This window comes from Protopterus annectens, chromosome 10.part0, assembly GCF_019279795.1.
Source record: "Protopterus annectens isolate FY-2018-M chromosome 10.part0, PAN1.0, whole genome shotgun sequence".
Lineage (NCBI taxonomy): Eukaryota > Metazoa > Chordata > Ceratodontiformes > Protopteridae > Protopterus > Protopterus annectens.
This window is the reverse complement of record NC_056744.1, coordinates 782,595,451-782,618,636: the sequence shown is the minus strand read 5'-3', so window position 1 is coordinate 782,618,636 and position 23,186 is coordinate 782,595,451.

Genomic DNA, 23,186 nt, shown 5'->3' with positions numbered 1-23,186 from the left:
ACAGGCTAGGAGGTGTGTCTGTGTAAAGGCAGTTTTGTTACAGCTTGCTCAACATTGCCCGTAGGTTAGCTTGTTGGCGCGGTGCGCAGCTCTGTGCAAACGGGTTATGCTGGTTTACGTGTCATTTGGCTGTCAGCATGCATATTACGCTCAGCTCAGCTGTGGGCACACAGTTTCAGCTTGTTAAAACGCTGCTCAACCCTGGGCGCTCATTTTACACCTGTCAAACTGCTGCTCATCTATGGGCACTCATTTTACACCTGTCAAACCAGTGCTCACCTACGGACACTCATTTTATACCTGTTAAAACACTGCTCACCTACGGGCAGATGCACTCAACTTGTTAAACTGTAGCTCAGCTATAGGCACATCTGACATTTTTTATTAGTTTGTTATCTCAAATTTCTTCAAAATATATGGCCCATTTCATTACATTTTACATAAAATATAATTTTATATGTATACATATATGTCAGGGACTTGTTTCATGCTTATTTCACTAAAAATAAAAATTGATGTTGGGGGGGCCCCGAACCATGACTACCCGCTCTTCAGCCAACATCTCTACTGCTACACCATTGCTTCATGGCTTACTTTGCATATTTAGTTTTTATATGCTTTTCCACTGACTGCTAACTGTAGCTAAGCTACGGGCACGCCCGCGCAAACGAGCGCACTCACAGGCAAACATCTTTACAATTTAAAAAAAAATTATAAGATGTTCATTTGTACATTTTATGTTCGTAGTCTGTGGGGGCATGTGTTGTGTTGTATTTATTCACATTTACACGGGCTCTGTTGTGGGGGTTTACTTTCGGGACTTTTACTCTTATGGGGGCGTGTCCGTTTGCAGGGCTCGGCCTACGGACACGCCCCCTACTGTCTTCCACGGACCGTGTAAGCCTTAGGTGTGATTCAGCATGCCCTCATGCATATGCATGACATGCTGACGTCATACCGTTTAACTGCAGCCTCCGTGTAAGCCTTGTAACTCTTACACGGAGGCTTCGTGAATCCTGCCCAATGTCTTCACACATGCTGTTTTCAGACGCTACCATTCTTTTTCAACGCCACCTATATCATCTTCTTCCTGAAGTGCTAGAGCCCTGAGCAATTTAACTGTTGTGCAGCGCAGTGGTGCAGCGGTTAGTGTTGTTGCTTCACATCAAGAGGTTCTCTGGTTTGATTCTCGGCTGGGTTGCCTTCTGTGCGGAGTCTGTATGTCCTCCCTGCATTGGCATGAGTTTCCTCTGGGTACTCTATTTTCCTGCCACATTTTGAAGATATGCTTCTGGAGCATTTCTCCCTGGGCTTCCACTGAAAATGGGTTTGGTCCCAGTCAGACCTTTCCAGTAAACAAATGTTAAATAAAATAAATTGTGTTTTCTTTCCAGTCAACTTCCTGGTCTTCATGCTAGTGTCTGTTGTCCTTAGAGCCTTCTCTGACCACTGCTTGCTATTGATTGTGATGACCAGTGGTTTATGCTTTGGGCCTACTGTTTCACTGGGGATGACTTTGCAGTCTTTACAATCACTGAGTCTACCCCAGTGCCCTTTTCTTACTAAAAGGAAGTATACCTAAATTGCATGTTGGCCAGTTTTGTATGTGATCTTGTGACTGTCTCTCCCTTGCTGAACCATATGCTGGCCACTATCAAGCCATTTGCCAGTCAGGAGTTTATAATTGCCTGTTCATCTTTATTCCTGTTGCCCAACCCATGTGCACCCAGGTAATCCTTATATATACTGTTCTGTCTGTCCCGATATTTACCTTCAGGTCCCCCATTATCAACACCAACTTTTGCTGCCCTGCATTATCTAGTAAACCCTACAACTGCGGAATGAATGCACTCTTTTCTTCACTGCCATTACCCTGCTGTGAGGAATAGGCTGAGGTTATGAGTATTGTCCTGTCCTTACACTGCAGTCTGATTCCCATGAGTCTATCACTAATTTTGATAATATTCCTCACTGTCTTCTGAAGTCTATTCCTTACCATAATTCCCACCCTATTTATAGTCTCTCTTCTTCATGAGTAAGGGAATCTGGATTCCAAGCCAAGCAGCTTTGTTGCACTGCCTTTCCATCTTTTCTCCTGGATACAGAGGAAGTCCACTCCTATCTTACAATTATATCATTCACTTCCAAGATCTGTAGCGTCTATGAGCCTATATTGAGTATAGTAGGCTGACTGGTTCTGTGTCCATCTTTTTGCTCAACAGAGCTATCTCAGATAAACCAAGCAAATGGACACCAGCCAGGCAGTAGCTTATTGATTCAGGGCTGCTGGGCTTAATGGAGGGCACATAGTGGGCAGTAGGGCCACATACACCCCTCACTGTTAGCATGGGTCCCTGGTATAGGTTGGAGTAGGCTGGATCCTTAACCCCCTTATCCCCAGCAAATACCTATACCCATTTTTGGCAACATTAGTCGATGTGACCAAATCACCTAGAGCAAATTTTTACACCACTGAGTGGCTAGTTCTGACATGATGCACAGTCTGTGATCCATGTTCTCATGTCTGGAGAATAGGTTCATAGGTAGGTACTAGGCTATCGGCCCTAGGGCCCATACAAGCCTAGCCAAAAAATGTACCCTGGCTTTCGCCACCAAAGAAAATTATTTTCCTGTGCCCCTGTCGAGCAGAGCCACAGAAGTGATCCCCGGGGTGAATTTCCCATTTCCCATCCAATCATCAAGATTTTTCTTGAAGAGTGCTAATGAGGAGCTCTGTTTGACATAACATCTGACATAACAGAAACTATTGCCCTATAAGCCTGACTAGCCTGGTCTGCAAAGCTATGGAGTGTATCATCATGGAACTCATAAACAAAGACATTGGGAACCTCCAAACACTGGATCCTACCCAATTCGGCTTTGTTAAGGGCAGGTCTTGCCTCTTGAACCTGGTCAACTTCTTTGAAACAGTCACCAAGGCCATAGATGAAGGGAAGGTAGTCCACACAGCCTACCTCGACCTCGCAAAAGCCTTCGACACAATACCCCACTCAGGCATCATAAATAAGCTCACCAGCTTAAATATCAACCCCTATGTCACAAGATGGGTTGCAAACTGGCTCAGGGATAGAACCCACATGGTCAGAATTGCAGGTGCCATGTCAGACTCTAAACCAGTTACAAGTGGCGTCCGACAAGGCTCAGTCCTGGGACCTCTCTTGTTCGGTATATATTTCTCTGAGTAGATGAAGGGAAGGTAGTCCACACAGCCTACCTCGACCTCGCAAAAGCCTTCGACACAATACCCCACTCAGGCATCATAAATAAGCTCACCAGCTTAAATATCAACCCCTATGTCACAAGATGGGTTGCAAACTGGCTCAGGGATAGAACCCACATGGTCAGAATTGCAGGTGCCATGTCAGACTCTAAACCAGTTACAAGTGGCGTCCGACAAGGCTCAGTCCTGGGACCTCTCTTGTTCGGTATATATTTCTCTGAGGTACAGGCTAACATGGGGGGACTATGGCTGACCAAGTTCGCAGATGACTGCAAACTGGGTGCCATAATCGACTCGCCGACTGACACAAGCATCCTCCAAAAGGGTCTCACAGAGACGGATAACTGGTGCCAGAGCCATGGCCTAAAGCTAAATGCCAAAAAGTGCATAGTCATCCCCTTTGGGAAAAACAAAGTGCCCACAAATTACCACATAGGTGGTAATCCATTAATCTGGAAGAAGTAATTAGGGATTTGGGGACCCAAGTAGATAGCAATCTCTCCTTTGACAATCACGTTGTCAAAGTGGTTAGAAAGACCTTTTATATAGCCCACCTTATCACGAAAGGGTTCACATCTAGATCAAGAGAGGTTATTGTGCCCCTCTACTCATCAGGCCCATAATTGAATACAATGCCCCATTTGGGATGTACCTTACCCAACACCTGCAGCAACTGGAAAGACCCCAAAAGTACCTCACCAAGAGGATCAAGGGACTCAAACAGATGCCCTACGCAGTACTCAGTTGCTTACCGCCTACTCAGAGGCGATCTGTGCCTGACGTATAAAGCCATGTCCAAACCAGAATTAATGGACATGCTCCACCTCAAGAAGTCCAAATCCCTTAGAGCTACATGCTCCAGGGACTTAAACCTCAGCACAGAAATAAATAGGACATGCTGGAGGGACAGATTCATATCCCAGAGGCTCCCCTCACTGTGGAACAAAATCACAATCCATGTTAGGCAGAACCCCTCAATGACCCTTTTCAAGAGAAATCTTGACGAGTGGATGGGAGATCATAGGTTTACCCCTGGGATCTCTTCTGTGTCCCTACTAGACAGAGGCACAGTAAACTAACCTTAAAAGGGCTATCTTCTGTGACCTACTATACAGAGGCACAGTCAACTAATCTAAAAGGGTGGCGAAAGCCAAACACACTCTGGCTAGGCTTATAAATGCCCTATGGCAGATAGCCTAGTATCAGCCTATGAACCTATGAACCTATAGGTAGTCTGTTCCAGAGTATGGGAAGTCTCTGGGACAGGAATCTATCCCTCCAGCATGTTCTGTTTATTGTGGTTGCAAGGTTTAGTTCCCTAGAGCGTGTAGCTCAGAGGGATTGGGATTTCTTTAAGTGGAGCATGTCCAACAGCTCTGGGTTTGACATAGCTTTGTATGTTAGGCAGAGATCGCCCCTGAGTAGGCGATATGCAATGGAGTAAAGCTGTAGATTTTGGAGACTGTCTGCATAGGGCATCTGTTTGAGGCCAGTAATTCTCTTTGTGAGGTATTTCTGTGGTCTTTACAGTTATTGTAGATGTCATGTAAGTTACATACCAAAAGGGGCATTGTACTCTATAATGGGTCTAATGAGTGATGAGTAGAGGGGGAACAATGACCTCTTTTTTTCCTGGATGAGAATCCTTTTGTGATGAGATGAGCCATGTAGAAGGATTTCCTGACCACTGTGGTGATGTGATTATCAAAGGAGAGACTACTGTCCACCTGTGTCCCAAGGTCTCTTATCACATTTTCGGCCTTAAGTAGACTACCAGCTATGTGGTAGTTCATGGGTACAGAGTTTTTACCAAAGGGGATGACAATACACTACCACAGTTGATGCCCAAAGCAGATGGTCTATGCAAGTTGTTAGACACCACCTAAAGTCTGTGATGCTGCCCACAACTCTATTCTTGGGTGAGTCTGAGTGGAAACACTAGGTATGTTTTTGGAAGCTGGGACAAGCCCCACAGAAACAGAGGGAGAACATCCAAATGCCATACAGGCATTTGCCGGAGGTCAAGATCAAACCTTGTGCATTGTACATGGGAAGTGAAGATCTTATTCATTATGCCAACTGTGTTCCTTTATAGGTAATCATTTAAAATCTCAGAACTCTCATTACAGAGTCCTGAAATGTAGAGACCGAATGGCTGAAAATCTGGAATTACATATACAAAGTCCAAATTGTTAATTAACTGATTATCCCCTTTTCTCTGTGGTATGGCAATCTCAAGAGATGGCATATGTAAGTTTGAGGTGCCATGTGAAAAACAAGTTTAAACGAGAAAGTGATGTTTGATATTAACTCATCTACTAATTTTTCTGCTTTTTTCTGTTTTGTGGGACTTAGCAGTCCAAGAGATTTCAATAGGGACCCATTCCTGCAAGCAAAGATTTTTCATTTATGGATTAGACTCTTACTGTAAAGAATAATACCCTTAGGAAGATTGTGCTATTGAAATACATTTAATTGTGTAAATAGGGTGTAAGTAAGCTTGTCTTTGGCCACACATGACCCATATGCTCAAACAAATTAATACAGAACTTTAGTCCAGCATACTGTATAATGCAATTAAAATTTCTGTACTTACACATTAGTTAATATAAATGACATCTCAAGCTAATGCGGTGAAATTTCACAAAGAATTCTGACTATCATGTAATTGGATAATACAAAAAGATTAACCACTTTCAATATATATAGCATGAACTTTCATACAAAGAACGTTGTGTTGCATATAAATCCTTTTCAGATTACATATATAAAGTGTTGCTGGGCTTAGAAATTTACATTAATCTATCCACCTATATAACTAGAAATGCTAAACTCTGTGTCACTCAAAATACCATGTATAGAAGGAACAGATGTATCAAACATGTACTTACAAGGATATGGACAAGATTCTACCGTATATTAGAATGTTCAAAAATATACAACTCCTCAAATTAGCCTTGGATGAATGGATAGAACCTAAGAAATCTGAACATAATATTCAAGCAAATGTGTTCCTTGACAACTTTAAAGCTTGAACATAAGTATTTATTTATTTTGTTAACCAGGTGAATGGGTATTCCATAAACCCTTTTTTGCCATGATCAGTGCCAATTAGCCAGTAATGGCATATATGATTTAATACATACTATAGAATACATTACAGGTTTTAATAACAGTGCAAACATTACAGATCAGATATCAAACAGGCCACAATAATAGTTGCACAGTAGCAAAGAATATAGTTCACATATCAAACAAGGTCATAAAGAGACTAATTTCCTCAGAAAATATATGACATTCATATTTACATATGTACATCATACATATAATGCTCTGTATTTTGATCAATGTTAAAACAAAAGCACTTGTACTTTTCCTTTAGATACTACAGCAATTTCTCTTTAAATAACCTGAATTCACTAAGCTCTTTTGGCAGCATTTCAGTGAAATGGGAACAAGCTGAGAAAATGCCTTCTCACTTATATTTTTGAAGTATGGGGGTCTCACAAGAGTGTGTGTGAGTCATCTGTATATCGGCAGATTGAGTAGGTAGTATCGCGGTGTCTCAGTAATGAGGCCAGTAGAGGACAGAATGAGTAAAATAGCAGTTTGGTAATTGTGCAGTTTAATGAAAGTGTTGCTCTTTTGGTTATTGGTATCCAGTTAGTTCTTTGTAGAGAGAAACAGTGCTGTTCTTTGGGGCTGTCTAGATTTATAAACCAAACAGACCTTATTAACTGCTACCTGTAGCCCCTGAATGGTATGTATGGAGTTTAGGGCATACATTTTTAAGCAGTATAGTATCTTGGGCAGTAGAATTTGGATCGCTATTGGTTTTTGGGTTTCTTAAGTAAGCCTGTTTGAATAATTATAAGTGACTTTAAGTTGTGTTAGAACATGAGGGTTTATGAGGTTGGCATGTGATTTGAGTATTAGATGCTGGTCCAGCTAGAAAATTGTCTTTGTTCTTTGAGGGGCAAATAATTGTAGGAATTGAATGATTTTAAGTGTGTGATGACTACAGAGTGGTTTTGTTTTATTTTGGGCCAGCCGATTACTTGATCCATTTTAGGTAGCCATTTCCATTTGCTGATCTTGTTGAAGTTTTGATAAAGAAGAGTTGAACCTGAGAACAACAATGTCATTTACATACAAAGTACACTACATGGTAGGTAAATTGAATAGTAAGTTTTGAGGGAAAATGGAGAACAGAGGGCCTCCTATAGGGAGTCTATATTACATCGTCAAACTCACAGGAGTTCAAACAATGTAATATCGAACCATGAAGTTCGAAACCCAAGAATTAAGAAAACAAAGAACAGCAATTTTTTTCCCAGGGAAAAAAATCGCTGTTCCAGTACAAAAAAAAAACACACACTTTAAACTTAAACTAAAGCCCCCCACACCCCGCAATGTAGGGGGCTGTGCCCCCACACCCCCCTACTTAAATATACCAGCTCCGAGATCGCACCACAGTGGAGGAAATAGCAAAGCCCCGAAAACGGCCCACCAATTATTTTCCCTGGGAAAAAAATCCGTGCCGTGGCTTCGCTATTTTTCTATTTCGAACATTTGGGTTTGATATTACAATGCTCGGACTCCTGTGAGTTTGACGTTGTAATACAGACCCTCCTATGGGTCCTTAATGGATTCTGCAATACATGCTCCATGCTATGAACTGTAGTTTTCATACTGTATTGTGATGGCTCTGTTTTTGGAGGTAGTAGGAGAACAGTTGTTGGTTTCCTGAGCTAGTGCATACTTGTGTAAAGATTTAAAATAATATGAAATGGTTTACAGATACTAGTGTGTATTGTAAGTTGATAAACAGGATGTCAGTCAGCATGCCTGTTTCGTAGCTTTATAGATATTAGTTATGATATTTATAGCTACTTGACTACTGCAACCATTTCTAAAGCTACATTGCGCAAATTTGGGATTCCATACGTTGATCACATAGGAGAGTTAGCTCTTTTTGGTAAGGTGCCTAGAATTCCAATGAGTTGATAATCAGATAGTTGTTTGAGATCACTAGTTTCAAGACTGAGCACTATGATAAAATGTTTCCAGTCATGAAGAACAAATCCAGATTTGATGTAAGGGTATAAACTTTTTTGGGCAATTTTGGTATATGTGACATTATTTTGAGAAACTTTGGGCATACTTCTTAACATTTGATAGCTTTAATTATATCTAGGTTCTCAAAAGTATCTTTCATTTGCTTAGTGGTTATGTGTCTGAAGTAGAAAAAAGGTAATACTAGTAATTCATTTAATGATTCTGTTTGTGTACAATGGAACATGGATGAGTATTGTAAGTTGAAGAATATATGTGGACTTGCAGGAATTTATACTGAGTTTTTGACTACATTTGAGAAATCCTTATTTATGAGTCTGTCATCTGTGAGATTTAAATTATTTCTAAGGGGGCTGAATTGCTTTTCTGGATTGCTCAGGAGAGACCATATAAGATGTTTACTTATTTTTCTTTTTTTCTTTTAAATTGCTTAATTTTATGAAGATTACTTTAGCTGAGTTTGTTGCAGTGCATGCCTTTTTTTTCTTAAAGATTTAGAAGGTTTGGATTGGTGTTACAGTCATACTAAACCCCATCCCTTTGCTACAGTTGTTGCTTTATGTCATGTGACAACCAGGGAGATGGAGATCCTATTAATCTCCTTTGGTGTGGGTGTAATCACTTGTCTGGTATAGGTTGTAAAAATCTGTAGAAGGTGTTGAGGGATGTGAATGGATTGTTGTCGCTGGGAATGTTGAGTGCAGTAAACAGTGTCTGATATGGTTTGGATAGATTTTACACAGGCTTCATTTCTGATACTTTGAAAGATTAATTACAGGACTATGAGATTTCAATGTAGTGGCTGACTGAACAGCAAGCTAATTAGAGCTGTCCCAGTGTGCAACCTAAGAAGTCAGAAAAAAAAAAGCAAATAAAAGTTATTCATTTATTCAGTTTGCATTAATTTGGCTACTGGCCAGCAAGTACAATGCCTAAGTGTTAAATGACAGAAAATAGAAAGTCTATATAAAGTCGATGAAAAAAGGAGAAGTATGTTTTGGTGGATATTAACCTTGTGGCTGATCAAAAGGAAGAAGACCAGTTTGTAGCCTCGGTGCAAAAGATAGCTTCCAGCATCCTACAAGAAAAAATAAACAAAACGCATTCAGAAGTCTTCAAAATAGGTGGGACATTAAAAGAATACATAAATACAAATAATAAAAATTGGAAAAAATAGAAGAAATATTAAATAAACATTGTGATGAACTGACTTGATTTGCAGAAGTCAGAGATTAGTATAAATATATAATGGTAGAAAATGAGGCTTCTTAGGAGGAACTATTTAAAAAATAATAGACTTAAAGAGACATCATTAAGAGAGAATCTGAGGTTTCAGCTATCTCAGAGAAATTAGAGGGAGTAGATTTTATCACTTTTATGAGGATACAGTTAAGTAAATGGGTTAGTGCTCCACAGCAAAAACTATTAACTGAGATAGTAGTTCATGAGCCTGATTCCAAAGAACTTCCTCTTAGTGTAAGTGAATATACTGGAAGTCACTTACACTGAGAGCAGGTCTTTTGGAATCTGGTTCCTAGTGTAAGACTTTTTATAGATAGTCCTAACACTGAAGTAAGTCACTTATACAGAGAACAAGTCTTTCAGAATTAGGGCAGACATATACAAGAGTAAGTCACTTACACTGAGGGCAATTCTTTTGGAATCTGGCCATATATGCCACAAACCTTGCCATTAGTAAACAGATGAGATGTACTGTGGTGAAGATCCCAATGCATCAGCAGATGGATATGTTTCAAAGTAAAATGTGATAGCAGTAGAGTAGCTAGGGCAGGTTGAAAGAAGCAACTGCCCAGTCGCAAGTGTTGGGAAGTGTGATAGGCCATCCATCATCCCAATTGCTCTTTAGTGTAATACCAGCTTTTAAAAGCCAGTCTTGCTTTTGCAGACAAACCTGAGTGTTGCAATTCTCTGTATGTGATCTCAGCTGTAGCAAACTGCTTGCTGTATTGTAATAGTTTTTTTCTAGTAAGATTTCTCAGTGTGCTACTGCTAGACAATTCACAGACAGCTGCAACATTCAGTGGTATAAAGCCTCTAGTGAGTAGGGTTATACTGATGTACTGAATAATGCCTCATGCAAGTGTGTCATTCTGGGGGCATGGCTAGTATAAGTTAGGCAGGTGCTACGCCCAAGAGCCTTATGGATTGAACCAGCATGGCAGAGTAATTAAAAGACAACATTCACCATACTATTTCAGAACAAAACAGCAGAGACCAAATTCTTTCTTTTGTTTTTTGGCACATTCAGTTACTCCCTGATTTTTATCTACTTCTGCTTTGATTTCCATTCCTGCTTGACACCAATATGCTTCTGTTAAACTAAGCAGGGAAGTTATCTTAGCCCTATGCTGTTCATGTTTTAAAACATTCACTGTATTTGGGTCTTCTGAGGTCAGCAGATATGTATGCAGTCCTACAATTGCAAAGCTATACATGTAATGTATAGTCTTGGTATACACTGATTTTTACAAATCATTTGATAAGGATGAAGCATCATTTTTGTTTTCCAGTCCAACCAGTCCAACACCTTTTTGGGCCAGTCATTCACTCCAAAACTGTATGTTAGGACAGGAAGAGCAAATTTATGTATAGCTTGGACTTTGTTCTTAGATGTCAGTGCTGTTTTCACTATTAATTTTAGTCTTCTAAAGTATTCCTTACTAAGTTTTATTCCAATTTGTTCATGTTTTATTGTTGACCTTTCATCGATTTACAAATATTTATACACCCTCACCTGCTCAAGTTCTTTATATTGCATTCCTGTCCCAAACTGATGTTTTCTTGGTGCTGCAGCTTTCCTGCTTTGAAGGTTGCTTTTGTATATTTATCAAGACCAAAAGCCACTCTTATATCATCTGAAAAAGTTTGACCACTTGCAGTTGTGCTTTCAGTTCTTCATCTGATGAACTATACAGTTTTAAATAATCCACATAAAGACGATGAGAAGTCTTTCTACTTTGTTGTTTTCTTGGGGCCAAATTATAGCCACGATCTAATCTGTTAAGTAGGCAGCTTAGTGGGTTAAGGGCAAGACAAAAGAGCAGCGGTGGCAAAGAGACACCCTGGAATAGCCCCCTTTGAAATTTATCCGTGGAATAATAATTTGTCCTTTATCATGGCTTAACTGCAAAGTGGGATGCCATTGTTTATGGTCACTGTAATGTAATCAATCAGTTTAGTGTGTATCTTATTCATTTTTAGACACTCTTTTATTCATGAATGTGGGATACTGCCAAATGCTTTTTATGGTCTATCCATGCCATATTTAGATTCGCCCCCTTTTTTGCAGTTTTCCATTTTGACTTTAACAGCAACTGATTCTTTGTTCCATATGACTTTTTTTTTGTTACCCTTTTGTTCTATTAGCATGATTGAGTTTTCTTCCAAGTGATGTTAAACTCTGTTGGCACCAATTCCAGTGTATAGCTTATACATCATTGGAAGGCAAATTATTGGCCTATAGTTTTTAGGAACGCATGTAGGTTTGCTTTTAAGTAGGAGCATTGTTTTTCCTATTGTTAACCAGGTTGGTGTCTATTCAGGGTGCACATACAAATAGTTCTTAATCATGGGTAAATCTTCATGTAAAGATGTTAATACTTTTAGCCAGAAGTTAGGTACTGCATCTGGGCCTGGGGTTTTCCAATTAGAGGCTTTTCTTAACTTTGTTTCAATCTTTCTGGCCATTACTGCATCCCAGTTCATATTCTGTATATTTGAGCTTCTTATATATTTTTTTACTTCTTTTACCCATTTAGCAGCTTTGTTATGTTCCACAGGATCTTCATAGATATTTCTCCAAAATGTATCTAGTTCTTCTTTTTCTGGTGGTGTTTCAGTTACTTTTGCCTTGTTTCCAAATACTCTATAAAACTTTTTCATCAGTAAATTGCTTATTCTGTACTTTTCTGTTATATTTATCTGCATATCTTCCAAGTTTTTCTGCCTGTGCTGATATTTTTAATGTATTATTTGCGATAGTGCATGATAGATCATGATCTGTTCTAATACTACACATTGCTTTTATTATGTCTATCTTTCTGAGTATTTTTGTTGATCTGTTCCTTCTTCTATACTCTTCTAACAGTGACATCTGTTGTCGTAATTGCTTTACAGTTTTCGCTATTCAATACTTCCATGAAGACATTTGATTTCTCCCATTCCTTTCCCTTACTGTCCTGTGTTTTTGTGGTCAGACTTCACCTGTTATTAATTTAGCTGCACAGTAATATATCTTATTTACTTCTGTTATATTGCATGAATCTCTATGAACAGTCCTAATTACTGTATTTGTTTTATCAAACTTCTAACTTTTTGTTTTTTGTTGACTTTCTGTAGTCTATTTTTTCATTGATCTTAATAAGTTTGTCCATCTCTATTAAATCAAGCAACTCTTCTCTTAGATCATTTTCTTCTAAACTGAGGGCACATTTTTTGTTCTCAATTTCCTGCGGGCATTCTACAAAAAGTTCAAGAGCATCTTCCTGTGCCACATTCTCTTCAGTTTCATCCTGTGTCATCTGTTGCTCTTTCATATGGGAACTCACTGGCCTATCACAACACAACATTGACCATGTCAGAGTTGCCATAGTTTCCTGTTCCAACCTTTGCTGTGCAACTCCAACTGAACTGTTGTACTGGTTTCCCGTGGAAGGCTCCAAAGTATCTTCATATGACAACTGATCAGATGTGTTCTGCTCCACTAGTTTCTCCTTAATTTGGGTTTCCATTCCTTTATCCTGCTGTAATGTTATCAAAGTTAGATTTTCTACACTAAATATTTCACTTCTCAGGTAATCCATAATCTCAGGTTTCTATTTCCTTAACTTCTCCATTACTAAACCTCTTTCTCTTTTCTGCTTTTCCTCTTTGTTTCCTTATTCTTTGTATTGTAAAATTTTCTATACCTGGATGCCTTTTCCTGTATTTCTCTTTAATTATCTTTGGTGTTGCCTTTTTGTATTGATTAGTTTTGCTTCTCCTTTCCATAAATGTTGCACTGTTTTACAGTGTACACTCACTGCTGTCTATGGATGCAACAAGGTAGCTAGTGCTACAGCAGCTAAGTATGGCAAGGCTCTGTGTGTGTGTGTGTGTGTGTGTGTGTGTGTGTGTGTGTGTGTGTGTGTGTGTGTGTGTGTGTGTGTGGGGGGGGTATACGTGTGTGCATGTGCTTGTGCATATGTGTGAGAGATCATCTGGGTGTCTTGAATTTGTATCAAAATAAGTGTGTGTGTGTGTGTGTGTGTGTGTGTGTGTGTGTATATATACACACACACACACACACACACACACACACACACACACACACACACACACACACACACACGTGCTTGTGTGTTATATGAGACACGTAATTGTGTGTGTTTATCTATTTGTGTCAGAATATGTATATGTTTGAGTGGGGGTATAGGTATATGTGAGACTGTCACTGAGTCCTTGTAGTTGTGTCAGAATGTGCGTGTTTGTGCATGTGTGTTTTGTGTGTGTGTGACTGTCTGTAAGTGCCTGTGCAACAACACTAACACAGTTCTTTACTCTGATTAGATGTTTGATTCAGAGGCATGCAAGCCAGTTACTAATGATCTTTGTCTAAATGTGGGACTTGATATGTCTCAGCCTCTTAGCCCAAGAAATCTGGATAAAGCCTAAAATAATGGGAGGACAAAGGCCCAAAAATAGGGACAGGTTTTAAATACTGATCTTATGACTTAGAAAGTTGTTAGAATAACAGGATTTGTGTTAGCATTTACTTTCTGGGGAATATGAAGTCTGAAACTTTAATGTATGTCATTATTTAGTGACATCAAGCCTCAGCAACTTGCTAGAAAATCACACATTTTCTGCCAAACAGAATAGAGATGAGGCAAAAATCTGGACAGTTGAGAAGACTGAATCTTGGATGTTTCTGAACTGCTAGTTAGCTTTGTAGTGCTACTACAGTGTTAAAAACTCTGTTAGTACTTTTCTTAATAACCTCCTCAGTGGGGGTCTGCTTGGGTGACAAGTAAAATTTCTTGCACTGTAGAGGTTGGCATAATGGTTAAGGTGTTTAACATACATCCCCAAAGTCCAGGGTTTGATTCTCACATGGGATAATTGGCTAGGATTAAAATGTCCCACAAGGGCAGTTAGCCTAGTACTAATCTATAAACCTATAAACTATTTGTTGCTTTACCACTTATAATACAAAGAGTTCCCTAAACCTACAGTGAAGGATATTTTATTTATTTTTATAATGACATTATCTTTGGAAAATTTGATAACAGATATAATCTTATTTTATAATGTTAATTTAATCTGAGCAAGTACGTGGGCTATGTTTATAGGAACCTATTTTAACCTCTGTCAAAATGGTAGACTTATAATCTAAATATGAACATGTGTTTAGATAACCACCAAAATTATTATAATTTGCTTGAAGGAATACAATAACAGTGCTGTGATAAAGAAATACAGTAACACAAGAGCAACAAACACAATCCTTCAGAAAAAGTATGTAGCATATGCAGTATCTAGCTTGTGTGACACCCTGAGGATCAGTAAATAATATAGCAATAACCCACGCCTGGGTGTGGGTAATGCTGGATTTACCCACAGTTGGTGTGGTTTGGTCATGAGGGCAAAGCCCGAGTGGCCAAACAAAGCCAACCATGGATAAATCCAGCATTACCCACACCCAGAAGTAGGTTATTGCTATTATACAATGACATTATTTAAGAAAAAAAAATAATTACTTTTCTTAAATAATGGCATTGTATAATGCCTCCTTGCTGCCCTTCCGCAGCTGTCTGGTATTTTGCTGCTGTTCTGATGTACTGCGCATGCGCATGCCTACGCAGTACATCATTGCTGTGGGCAAAAGCAACAGATATAGCAAGATCTCTGTTGCTTTTTAAGAACTGTTTCGCTATGTTAAATGGGTTTAACATAGCGAGACAGCTTTAAAAAAAGCAACAGAGAATATCCATTGCTTTTTTAAAGCTGTCTGGCTATGTTAAACCCATTTAACATAACGAGACAGTTTTGAAAAAAGCAATGGAGAAAGCAAGATCTCCGTTGCTTTTTAAAAACTGTTTTGCTATGTTAAATGAGTTTAACATAGCGAGACAGCTTTAAAAAAAAGCAATGGAGAATCGCCGTTGCTTTTTTAGAGCTGTCTCGCTATGTTAAACTCGTTTAACATAGCGAGACAGTGTGAAGCAATGGAGATCTTGTGTTCTCCGTTGCTGTAAAAAAAAGAGTTATAGTAATGGAAAAAGTCCGGGCGACCGGACCTTTTTCCATTACTATAACTCTGATTTATAACCTGCACGCTGACCAATCAGTGTGCACGTTTTTGAATATTTAATGGGGGGTCGTTGTATAATGTGGGAGTTAAGGCATATAGGTAAGAACAGTGTTAAAGGTGTAGGCATTTGTGTAACACCTGTACAACAACTACACAGTGCTTTATCTTTAAGGAAGGTCCAAAGTGTAAACTAAAATTTTCCAAGGAAAGAAAACAATAAGAATAGATTTTCAGCATCTGGGTCTATGAATAGCAAAGGTTTTGCTGCCAATAAATAAATAATGAGGATGGTGACAGACAGGAAAAGCTGAGAGTGTAGAAGAGCGAAGTGACCTGGTTAGTGAGCTGGAAGCAAGAAGATGTGATAAGGAGAAGTGCCTCTGAAAAGGAAATTTATAGCTCAATGCACAGACTAAATGAAGAGAACATTGTGTTGTGGTTATACAGCCAATCTTTGATAGAGTAATGTAGTAGAGACCTTTGCTGTAAAGAGATGACCATAAATCTGCTAGTTTTGTTTTTCCTAGTCTGTATATTTTGAATATTATCAGTTCTCTCATTTCAATGACACAGTGCTTTGTTTCAGGGAATAAATACATTGGTGAATAAATGGATCACAATGCAATAACATGCAAATAACAAAAATACCTCATATGATAATGGTAACAACAAACAATAAAATAATATAATTCAATATAGCTGATGGAAGCAGTGGTGAAATATAATGATACTAGCAGATTTAAGTGAGTACAAAGAATTACAGGCACATTATTTCATGTATGTGTGGAAGATGATTTTCCACAAAATGCACCGGGCTTACTACAGATGCTTGACAAGCCACGCTGCTTCGCAAGGGACGGCTTGCACCTGTCACCCCTGGGATTCCGGATATTGGCTAAGGCTCTTGCCACCCCCATAGTGCCTTTTTTAGGCAAGGCTCAAATTCTAAACCTACCACCCTAGAAAACAAAAATGGGAAGAAACTGAGGGTAATGCTGCTCAATGCCAGACATCTAAATCTCAAAATGCACGCACTCGAGGCCCTTCTCAGTATGGAGAACATCGATGTCTGTGCTGTAACTGAAACCTGGTTCAAGGCTCTTGAGAGCACCCCGGCACTATTAGGTTTTACCTCATATCATGCGTTCCGGCCCCAAAACCCGGACCACACACCACAAAAGGAGGGGGTGTATCCATATTCATAAAGGATACTCACACCTCCAGGTTGGTGGCAACGCACGAAGCTTCGGAAACCATCCAGGTGCAACTAACCATAGGCAAAACTGCTCTACAAATTGTAGCATGCTACAGGCCACCCTCTCAAACTCAGGAACCCCACACAGCCTTCCTGAAGACACTGGAGGGTATAAATGTATCTCCAAACACCATCATATTGGGTGACTTCAACTACCCGAATATAGACTGGGAACATTACTCAAGCCCTAACTTTCTAGCCCAACGGTTCCTGGAGTTCATAAATTCAAATGCCATGGAACAGCTAGTCACTGTTCCCACGAGAGGAGAAAATATACTAGATCTCATTGTCACAAACATGGGGACAAAATGCTCCAAACCGGAAGTATATCTCTCATTGGTGAGATCTGATCATAAACTAATCTCACTGGAAATCCACATCCCGCCCCCACCCCAAGCAAAAAAGACCATAGTGAAGAACTTCTCTAAAGCAAACTTCACACTACTCAAGACTGGTGTGGTATCCTTCAAGGCCCCTGAGCCAGAGGAAACCACAACCCAAGCTGCGGAAGCCCTTACAAATGCCTTCTATGAACACCTCCAGGACTGCATGGATCAGGCAATCCCAAATAAAACCAAGACTTTTCCACAAAGGGCAAACGTCCAGTCTGGTGGACCCCAGCCATTAACAAACTTTACAATAAGAGGAGAAAGCTATTACATGATAGAACAAAATCCATAAAAGGGAAGTCACCCTGATCATTATTAGTAAAAAATACGAGCACTCATAAAATCAACTAAGGCCAATTTTGAGAGAAAAATTGCCATGGATTCAAAGGACAATCATAAGGCCTTTTTCAGCTATGTTAGGAACCTGGGTGGAAACTCCCAGATATGCTCAGAATTAGTCCAAAATGATACAAAAATCACTGAACCCACAGACATTGCCAACATACTGGCAGACAGGTTCAGTGCAAACTTCACCCCTCTCCCCTAAAGGAGAGATAACTATCCCAGCCGAGTGTAGCCTCCTGGACATCTCAAATGCGCAGGTGAAAGCTGCTCTCTAAAGCTAAAAACACAGCATCAATGGGACCGGATGGTGTCCCGGTTGTGTGCTACACGAGCTAAATGAGGAATTAAACCCGCACATAAGGCAGCTGTTTAATCTCAGCCTTACCACAAGATACGTGCCCAAGGAGTGGCGACGGCAACTGTGGTCCCACTCCACAAAGGCGGCCTCACGGACCCTGGTAATTACCCCCATAAGCTTAACAAGTCTAGTCTGCAAAGCTATGGAGAGGATCATAATGGAGCTCATAAACAAAGATATAGGGACTTGCAGACATTGGACCCGACCCAGTTTGGCTTTGTCAAGGGAAGATCATGCCTTTTGAACTTGGTCGACTTCTTCAAACAGTCACCAAGGCCATTGATGAGGGAAAGGCAGTCCATACAGCCTACCTTGACCTTGCAAAGGCTTTCGACACAATACCCCACTCGGGTATTGTAGAAAAACTTACCAGCTTAAATGTAAACCCATATGCCACAAGATGGGTTGCAAACTGGCTTAAGGACAGAACCCACAGGGTTAGAGTTGCTGGCGCTGTGTCAGACTCCAAGCCGGTCACAAGTGGTGTCCCACAGGGCTCGGTCCTTGGCCCCCTATTGTTTGGCATCTACTTCTCAGAAGTACAGGCCAACATGGGAGGACTTTGGCTGACAAATTTTGCAGACGACTGCAAACTGGGCGCCATAGTGGAAAGTGCATCGGACACGGATATCCTTCAGAAGGGACTCACGGAAACAGATAGCTGGTGCCAGAGCCATGGCCTGAAGTTAAACGCCAAAAATGTATAGTCATACCCTTCGGGAAAAACAAGGTAACCCCAAGCTACCATATAGGTGGCAATCCACTAAGCACAGAAGAGGTTATCAGGGACCTGGGGACCCAGGTTGACAGTGGCCTTTCTTTTGACACTCACATTGCTAAAGTGGTTAGAAAGACCTTCTACATTGCCCACCTGATCATGAAGGGATTCACATCCAGATCTAGTGAGGTCATTGTTCCCCTGTACTCTTCACTTATCAGACCAATGATAGAGTACAATGCCCCATTCGGGATGTATCTCACCCGACATCTGCAGCAATTGGAGAGACCCCAAAAGTTCCTCACCAAAAGGATAAAGGGACTCCAAAATCTGTCATATGCTGCCAGATTGAAGAAACTCCAGCTCTATTCAGTCACATACCGCCTGCTCAGAGGTGACCTGTGTCTGACATACAAGGCCATGTCCAACCCGGAATTAATGGACATGCTCCACCTCAAAAAATCCAAATCCACCAAAACCACTAGAGCAAGCGACTTAAACCTTAGCACGGATATAAATAGGATGTGCTGGAGGGATAGATTTATCACTCAGAGACTCCCTATGCTGTGGAATAAAATCCCGGTCCATGTGAGGCAGAGCACCTCGCTGACTCTGTTCAAGAGAAATCTAGACCTGTGGATGGGAGATCGTAGGTTTACCCCAGCAATCATCTCTGTGTCACTGCTGGACAGAGGCACAACAAACTAATGGGCACAGTATTTTTTCATATAAGGGGTGGCGTAAGCCACAATAATTTGGGCTAGGCTTATAAATGCCTTAGGGCAGATAGCCTAGTATAAACCTATGAACCTATGAACCTATGAACAATTATTTTGCCTGTCAGACATTGATGCAGTGATACTTAATTTAATATTATTTCATAATACTTAGTAGTCTAGAACTGGTAAAGGGATAGTATTATACACAGAAGTGAAATTATATACATTTTCTAAAATTACTGCAAACAAATTGAGAGTAAATACCATTACTAATCAGAAATGTACGTTTTCACAATAAAACAGGTCATGCAATACTTGGGAAATATAAATTCTTAATGTACTGATTTATATCTTCATGGCTTTCATATCAGTTTATATATTATATAATCACGTCATTACAAAGTATCATTATTGATGCATTATAATTATTTCCCATTAGATCCTGACAAGAAGTAATGACACTTCTTAAAATATAAGAGACAAGGAGATGAATAAACAATGAAAATACACACACTATTTCTGCAGAAGAGAACTGACGTGCCACCCTAGATGTTCTGAGATATGTTTTTTAGGTCATAACGAGTTATGTGATCCTCCAGAGCCTTGAATTATTGGACAAAGAATGGCTTGATGTTCTCATTAGGACCTGTATAATGCAGTTATGTACAATCTATTCCCTATAATAGCACATTGCTATGTATTAATGCATTGTAGAAGTTAAATTCAGCCTTCCATATATCTCACCTCATCCACCATAATTCCATCAGTTTGGCAGCTGATCTCTTATATGTGGACATATTATGTTGCCTGCACATTGTAATGTAGTATGGATGTGGCCCATAAAGATGACATCTCACAGCCATGTACTGTGCAGCCCATCTAATGAGTGCACACTGTGAAAGAAACTTTGTACTGTTTTGGCTGTGGCACCCATATTGAAGAGTTAGATAGTTCTGTTATTGTAGCACATCCTCCTGTCCTCTTTTTGATCACAGGTACTACCACCCCAGTTTTACAATCCAGAGATGCTTTTGTCTTCCACAAAACATTGAAAAAGAGCATTACCCAATGACATCTCAACAACTCCTAGCATCTTCAGCACTTCCAGACAAATCTGTTCCCCTCTTGCAACCCTGTAATTAGGTAGCTGTTTAATCATTGCACTATGATGTCATAAACAGAAATGTATTCATTCTCACTGGTTGCTTCCAGCACTACACCCTTAGAGGTGGGCATTGCAGTGGATTCAGAACTTCCTCAAAGTATTCCTTCCACCTCCCAACAATGTCACCAGCTGAGATCAGCATTTTCCAGCCTTATGGAGAATAGTCTGGACAATGTAAATCCCACCCTCCTGAGTTACAGGATGATCTGTGAGACCTTCTTTGACACTGTCCAAAAGTCATTCTCTATGGCTTCATCAAACAACTCTTACAACTAGGCGTCTGTTTCAGTAACTAGCACACCTGCTTCCCTCCTGTTCTGCTAGTACGTATCGGTCAGATCAGGAGGACCCCATACTAACACTGAATGGAAAGCGTCTTTCTCTAACTTGATGTCTTCCCTCAACATGGTGTCCACTAAAAGGTCCCATGACAACCTTGACCATCATTTAGCCACAGCTCTTTGCCACCACTTCAGCAAGTGAGGTCTTAAACAGAACTCATTCAGATTCCATGTCTCTGACTTGATTTCCCTTGGGATGTGGAAGAACCTCTTCTTTAAGTCTGTATTGACTGACTATCCTGGTATGTTTTGTGGGAGGATTTAAAACAATATGAGGCTCCAGGGCGGCTCTTACATGCCATGCAGTCCCTGTCTTTGTAGAGCAAGAAACATGTCTGCATTCTTGCTTTTAAGTCATATATGCTTAAGATGGACATAAGCCCCCATCCAGAGTGTAGCTTGTCTCCCTACCTCTTTACAAATTTCATTGAACTGATATCAAAGCAAAGTTGATGTCTGAAGAATATCTATTTAGAAACATAAGGGTTGTATCTTTGGTGTCTGCAGATGATGTCTTCTTGTCCTCAAGTGGCTGTGACCTCTGGCATTCATGGAGTGCTTTGTTGCTGAATGTGAAGTAGTTGGAATAGAAATCAAATCAACACTTTTAAATCCAAAATCATTTTTCTCCTGAAAAAATGGAATGTTTTCTGAAAGTGTAGAAGCAGCAGGAGCAGTTCAGCTATCTTGGGAATTTGTTAATTACTGAGGGTGGAGGGGATTAGGTGACTGCTCATCAGGTAGGTACACAGTTAGCAGTAGTGTAGATGTTGTTTGAGACCATAGTGGAGAAGCAGGCGGTAACTCCTGGGAAGAAAGTCTCAGTCCCCATCCTCAGACCTTGGGTACTGAATGAAAGGATGTGATCATGGAGGCGAGTAGCAGAAATGAGGTTACCCTTATGTTTGCCAGGCTCATAATCACTGATGTGGAGAGAAGCTTGGCAGTTCAGAAAGATCTTAAGAGAATGACCACTGAGAGAAACCATTTGAGGTGGTCTGGGCACCTAGTGAGAATACCTCCTGGGTATCTCTCAGAACATACTGGGAAGAGGCTTTGGGGTAGATCCAGGACATGATAAGAGATATGTGACTCAGCTGGTCTGGGAATGTCTTGACACCCCCCCCAGGAAGAGCTACAGACTCCTGTAAGGCATAGAGATGTCCAGGCTATCTTGCTCTACTTGCTTCCACCATAGCACTCACCAAGCTAAAGAGTTTAGAAATGAATAGACACATCCATGCACACACACACACACACACACACACACACACACACACACACACACACACACACACACACACATACACACACACACACACACACACACACACACACACACACACACACACACACACACACACACACACACACACACACACACACACAGGCATATACATACATATGCACACACACACACACACACACACACACACACACACACACACACACACACACACACACACACACACATACACATACACACACACATGCACACACACACACACACACACACACACACACACACATGCGCGTGCACACACACACACACACACACACACACACATAGCAGCATCATCCTAAATTATCTTCCTAATGATATACTTTCTGAACATCTCTTTTCTCTTATAGAAACTTTCATGTTATTCTTGTGTTTTACTTTTCTCTTGTTCTTTGATAGATTTTCTTTGCTTTTCTTTTCTGCTGAGTGAATTATTTTAAACAGTGCAGCATTTCTTCCACTTTAAGAGAATCTATTGCTTCAATGATGCGGGATTAACAAGCAGTGTTACTGTAAGATCATATGAAGGCTTGTGCTTAGCATTGCAGTGTGGGGGATTATTTGATATCTTGTATCGCTTGGAAGAATTCTAATAAGCAATTAATTAATCATGACTGAAAGGACCATCCTACCCACACTTTTAAAATAATAAATAAATAAATAAATAAATAGGTATATGTAATCACACAGAAAATACAAAGATAAATATAAAGGAAAAGTGCAATTTATTGATGACCCAGAAAGGTTTTATAGAGTACTGGGATATAAGGTAAAAGGAATTGAAAGGCCGACAAAAAAAGAAGAAATATATACATTTTGGAGAAGTATCTATGAAGATCCTGTAGAACATAACAAATAAGCTAAGTGGATAGAAGAAGTAAAAGAAAGAATAAGAAGCTTAAAGGTACAGGATATGAAATGGGATGAAATAACAGCCAGAGAGATTGAAACAAAGTTAAGAAAAGCCTCTAATTGGAAAACCCCA